Raw genomic sequence first — 5,922 nt, 5'->3', positions numbered from 1 at the left:
GATGGCAGGGAGAAGTAATAAATATCAGCTTCTGTTTCCTCGCCTTTCCCTCAGTGTCCAGCCCCACGCGGCGGGGGTCCGGCCTTCATTTCTGGATCCTGCCTGTGTTTGCACTGCCGGCTCAGTTTGTGCTTGGTGAGTGTCTGACACAATTGGGTTCCATCCATTCTATTTCCAGCCCCCAGGGAGCAGGGGTGCAGATGGGAGCCCAGCCCAGCCCAGCCCAGCCCACCACCGCACTGCTGGGCACCGCCCCAGGCCTGCCTACAGCCCTTTCCCCTCCCCGTCCCCAAGCCTCGGCGTCTCCATCTTCCCCGGAGAAGACACAAACTTCAAGCACGTTTGGTTGCGTGCTGCTGGCAGGGGAAACATGTGCTCCAGAGCCCGGCTCCAATCTATAAAAAGACTGTTTAGTCTCAAATGTTTTATCTTTGATAAGGCTTGAGCCCCGGACTCCATGTCCTCCAAGGAAGAAGACACCCGGTGCAGGGTAGAGCCCAGGGGCTGGCATGTGGAGGTCAGCGCTGGTCTGTAGTGCTCCCCTCCGTGCCTGACCTTAGCCTGCCCCACAACCGGACAAGGGGGAGGAGCAGCTGGCAAGGTGGCTTAGAGCGGAAGGGGGGCAGACCAAGGGAGCTCACCAATGGGTTTTAAGCCAGGGCTTGGCCCTTGCGGCGGGGGGGACGGGGGTTCGAGCCTTCTTAGGCATGGACTTGGAAGTCCCTGGGTGACATAAATGGCCATCACTCAACTGGTAGCCAAAAGGTCAACCGCTCAAGCCCACCCAGCCGTGCTGTGGGAAAAAGGCCCGGCAACCTGCTTCCTACGGAGTGCTTGTCTCCTCTACTCCACCAGGGGGGCAGGGTTGGCTTGCTTACGCCTTGGGTTTGGAGTCTCGGGGTGGTACAAACCTACCCCAAGGATCCATGGTTTGAACCCACTCAGAGGTACCTCGGAAGAAAGCCCAGGACATCTATTTCCAAAAGCTCGCAGCCTGGAAAACCTTCTGGAAGGCTCTGGGTCGCCATGAGTCAGAGTCGACTGGAGGCCCACTGGGTTGTGCTGCTGCCGCGATTAGCCTGGGGTTCCGGTTGGAATGTGACACTCTCGGGCACAGTGGACAGTGGCCGGGGCCCACAGGGTGCCACCCATGGACGCCGGGCTGCTGAAAGGACCCTGCAGAGCCTGGGTCTGACCAAGGCTCCACCCACTGCAGTCCTAGGCCTGGCTCAGCCTCAGAGAGGCAGGGAGGCACGAGGTGCCACACAAAACGATTACCTCTAACTATTTACCCTGCGCATTGCAGGGCGAGTCTGCACAGGAGCCAGCGCGGGAGTTCAAGGAGCACGCAGGGCCTGTGACTCAGGCCTCATCACTCAGCTGTCCCTCCAGGGGCCGCACCTCAGAGGCTCTGATGTAGCTCAATGGCCCTCCACCCACTCCCTCCACCCCCCTCCCCCAGACTGCCCGCCCCACCTGTCCACCCCCACATCCTGCCCTAAGACAACACACAGCCGGCTGGCTGGGTGCAGTGCAATGTTGCAGTAAGGGAGGGCCCAGGCGGTAGATTTCAAATGCTCGGGGTGGGGGAGCCCCATTCAGGCCTGGCCCGCGCACACAAGGGGAAAAGGTGAGGCTGGTGCTGGAGAAAGGGGACGGAAGAGGACTGCGGAGAGCTGGGAGAGGGAGGTGGGTGGAGATGTCAAAGGCCAGAGCCTCCAGGTGGATGCCAGGGGCCTTTGGGAATGGCCTTGGCCCTGGAGAGAGGCTGTGGTGCCCTGTTTGAGGGGGCAGGGGGGAGCACGTACACCTGGGCAGTGGCGAGGAGGGAGCAGGCGTGCAGGAGACGCTGGAGACAGGACAGACCACAGCTCCCACCTCCAGCCCGCCCCTGGACACAGGTAGATCCCAGGGTGCCTGGGGTTTGGTTGTGGCCGCATTTGCTTGGCTGAATGAACCTGCCAGCGTTTACCAGCCTGGTGGCAGTGGCGGTGGCAGGGCAGGGTGGACCCGGGCCACATGAGCTTCTGGGTGTGTTCACTTGTGGGTTGTTGGGCACACGTGTGGGTGTGCACACTGAGTGCTGGACCGGTGAAACATCACACACTTTCTGGAAGCATCCACCAATGGTGACAACAGCGCTGCGGGAGAAACACAGCCCCACCTGGAGTGCTGCCCTGCTCAGGCTGTGTGACCTTGGACAAGGCTGACCCCTCCCCAGCCTGGCCCCAGGAGTCCCTGCTGCTGTTTGTAGGGTCTACGGTGATGTGATAGAATTCCGCACCGCACACTTTCACTCTACGGCCACTACAACTATGCCTGGCCCGGCTTCCGGGGCTCAGTCCAAAGGACTATGGCTTGGTCTCACTCTCTGATCTGGCCATCTTGACATTCTGAATGCTTTTTGAACACCATCAAGTGGACTCTGACTCATGGTGGCCCCATAGGACAGAGAAGAACGGCCTCCCTGTGCAGTTTCTGAGACGTTAAATCTTTAGGGGAGCAGAAAGCCTCCTCTTTCTCCCTCAGAGTGAATGGTGGATTCAAACCGCTGGCCTTTGCATTAGCAACTCGAAGCATAACACACCACAACACCGGTGCACTTTCTTTTTGGAGCAAGGGGCCCTGTCTTCACGTCCCACTGGGCCTGCGCAGGATACAGCCACTCCAGGCTTCTCCATCCAACAGCATGAGGACCTGGGAGAATCTAATGCCTTCTTCCCAGCAGCCTTGCGGGTTCTCAGCAGGACTGGGGGCCTTTCATCAGACACAGGCACCGCGGGGGTGGTGCCTGGGGTGTGGCTGGCAGGAGGGGGAGGGCAGGGAGAGAAGAGAAGGGGCAGCCCTGGGCATGGGAAGTGGAAGTTTCTGGCTGCACAGTAGGAAAATGTTCTCAGAGCTTCACCCTGTGAGGCAACCAGACCACCCAAGGAAGCTGGGTGAGGTGGCGTCACCACCGAGCCAGGGAACAGGTTTGATAGGAGGGAAGTGGCAGGGGAACCGAGGGGCCACCGAGCCTCGGGAAGAGGGCTGAGGTGATGGGAGACCCTCCCTCCCGGCAGACTGGCCAAGACTGGGTTGTCTTGTTTGCCATTTCCCTTTGGGAGGAAGAGTCAGAGAAAGAGCAAGCCCCCGGGCTCTGCCGGGTGGAGCTGAGAGGATTATGCCCACCCCGATGGAGAAGACCACACCCTTACACATATCCCAGCACCCTCACTGACTAGCTGTGTGCTACCGGGGGTGGCGCGGGAAGAGGAAAGACCACTGTCTGTCCCTTGACATCTCCAAGCCCCCGTTTTCTCATCTGTAAAATGGGCATCCCAGCAGGACTTGTACCTCACGAGGGTGGTTGTGGGACTCCAATGAGCTAGTAAGTGCAAACCACAGTGCTCAACGGACACGCCTTGTTAGATGATCAGACTTATCGACCGCCATCGTAGTGATCAGTACGGAAGAGGCTGTGTATGACAACGCGCTTGGGCAAGATAAGGGCGTCATCAACGTATCTCCGCAGCCCCGGCAGTCAGGGACCTGGGGCAGCCTTCCTCGGCGTCTACTCCTGTGGCTGACAGCCCTCTCTCTGGGAAGTTCTTCCTGATGTCTAATTGGAATGTGTCCCACTGTTGTCTGGGGACCTAACCTCTCCAGAAATACTGTTCGGAGGTCAGGTCCACGTCAGCACACGATCAGCGTTCACTGTACTCTGGACGTGGGCCCTGGTGGCGCTGTGGGGTAGGTGTTGGTGTGACCACGGCAAGACCGGTGGTTCAAAGCCACGTGCTCCTCCACTGAAGAGAGCTGCTCCCACCGAGAGAGAGACGCGATCGCAGAGCTCTCCATCGGGGCTCTCTGCGTGGACGTCAGCGCGACGGCAGGGGCTGTGGCTGGTTGGGGGGGAGAAAGTAGATTGGTCCCTAGTGGTGCTGTGGTTAAGCACTCGGGTGGGAGATAGGTGTGGCAGTCGGCCCCTTTAAGGACTGACAGGCTTGGCAACCCTCTGGGGCCAGGCCACTCCGTCCTGCAGGATTGCCAGGAGTGGGAGCAGTGGGTGGCTAAGGCAGTGGCAATCCTCCTCTGAAGAGCACATGCAGCTCAAGTGGACGGTCACACTTCTCTCCGGCCTCCTCCCCTCTCCTCCACAGGCGTTGTGCTCGCTGTGGCCGCCATGACGCTTTGTGAACAAGGGGCCCTGTGTGTTCACGTTCCACTGGGCCTGCGAATGACGCCGCCCATCCTGTTGTCAGCCACAGGGTAAATGACCAGGGATCAAGAAGCTGGGTTTGCAGCCCCGTCTAGAACCTTCTTCTCAGCAGTCCTGTGGGTTCCCAGAGGGCCGAAGGCTCTCCGGTGAGGGTCTCCTGAGCTGCCCCAACAATCCCAGACACAGCACTTCCCCGAGAAGGCCAGGTCCCCACCCTCTTGGGAGACCCCTGTGTGGGCATTGGGGGTGGGAGAGAGCAGGCCAGGCCTATGTAGGAAGAGCCCGACGGGATCCACATGCTGTCTAGGGGCAGTGGGCAGGGCAGTGCTCAGAGAACACTTGCTACATTGCTCTGTCAATGGAGAGGCAGGTGATGGGGAGGAGAGGAAAGAACACCGCATCTGGGACCCGGGCCCTGGTTCAATTAGATCGGCTCTAACGTCCCTTCCAGAGCTAAAGATACTATTTCCTGCCTGGCTGGTCTGCCTGGCAGAGTACTGGGCAGCGTGGCAGGCAGTGAAAGAAAGGCTCAGGGCAGAGGTCTGGGCCCTCGGGGAATTCGGTGTTGCTGGGGAAGGATTGCTTACTCGCTAAGTAGCAACCCCCAAACCTGCAGATGTATTCAGCTCTGAGGTTTACTAACTGGCCCTGCAGCCACCAACCTCATGAAGCTCTCGACCGTGTGTCCAAACCGGAGGGTACCACCCGGCTCAAAGGGGAGGGAAGGCTTCCTGCAGGGATGGGGCGGTGGGTGGGCAAGACAGGGAGCAGACGTTTAGAGTGGGAAAGCACCCATGTACTCAGGTGGGCTCAGTGGCTTCATGGAAAGGACGGGGCTCCGCTGGGAGGGGTGTCTCATTTGTGGCAGCCCCCTCCTCCTCGTGGTCGCAGTCAAGACCACCCCTGCTTTCCCAACCACCCCTGACTGGGAGATGTTTCCCTCCTTGGACAACAGAACCAGCTGCGACCCAGATGGGCACTAGCCCCATCATCAGCTGCAGCTCCGACCAGGGGCCCATCAAGTTTCCATGGGCTGATGTTGGGAAGCAGACTGCCTGGCCTTCTTCCTAGTCCATCTTCATCTGGAAGCTCCACTGACCTGCTCAGCCTCCTAGCCATGAGCAAGCCTCCCCTGAGAGGCTGGGCAAGAGAAGTATCGGCACCCGGTCTCTGCCATTCTACCTCTGAACCCCACTGCCCTCTTCCTTGACTGACCATGCTGCAATCAACGCATGCGGACACAGACCCAGAGAAGGACGGAGTTACCCAACACCACACAGCAGGTGAAGGCAGACAAGGTCTCCCAAAGCCCAGGACAGTGCTCTCCTGTCCCCCACCCCACCCCACCCCCTACCCCCGCCATGCTTAGCTTCACTTTCTTCCACAACCTCCTTCTCCAGCTCCTTCCCGACGGCACCTCCTGGAGTTCTCCTGGCCATTCAGCAACACAGGAGGCAGCACAGAGCTCCTGCGGGTGTTTTGTGATTTTCATAACCCCTCACACAAGGGAGTGGCCCCCAGACAGGAAGAAGTGTCTCTTCTGCACACACGGTGCGGCACAGCCTGTTCTTGGGCTTTGCACAAAGCCCTGCCGAAGAACAAAGCTGTCTTCTTTTTCTCCCCCAATAAAAGGGCTATTGCTCTAGTTTGTCATTCCTTGGCTCCCTGGTTCAATCCCCAAACTGTCTCCCACCCTGTCTGGAGTGGAAGGCAGGCTTGTG

The sequence above is a fragment of the Echinops telfairi genome, unplaced genomic scaffold (genome assembly GCF_000313985.2).
Source record: "Echinops telfairi isolate 266 unplaced genomic scaffold, ASM31398v2 ScPeMD7_7424;HRSCAF=8462, whole genome shotgun sequence".
NCBI classification, from domain to species: domain Eukaryota; kingdom Metazoa; phylum Chordata; class Mammalia; order Afrosoricida; family Tenrecidae; genus Echinops; species Echinops telfairi.
The sequence above is the reverse complement of the archived record's forward strand: the minus strand, read 5'-3'. Positions refer to the sequence as shown.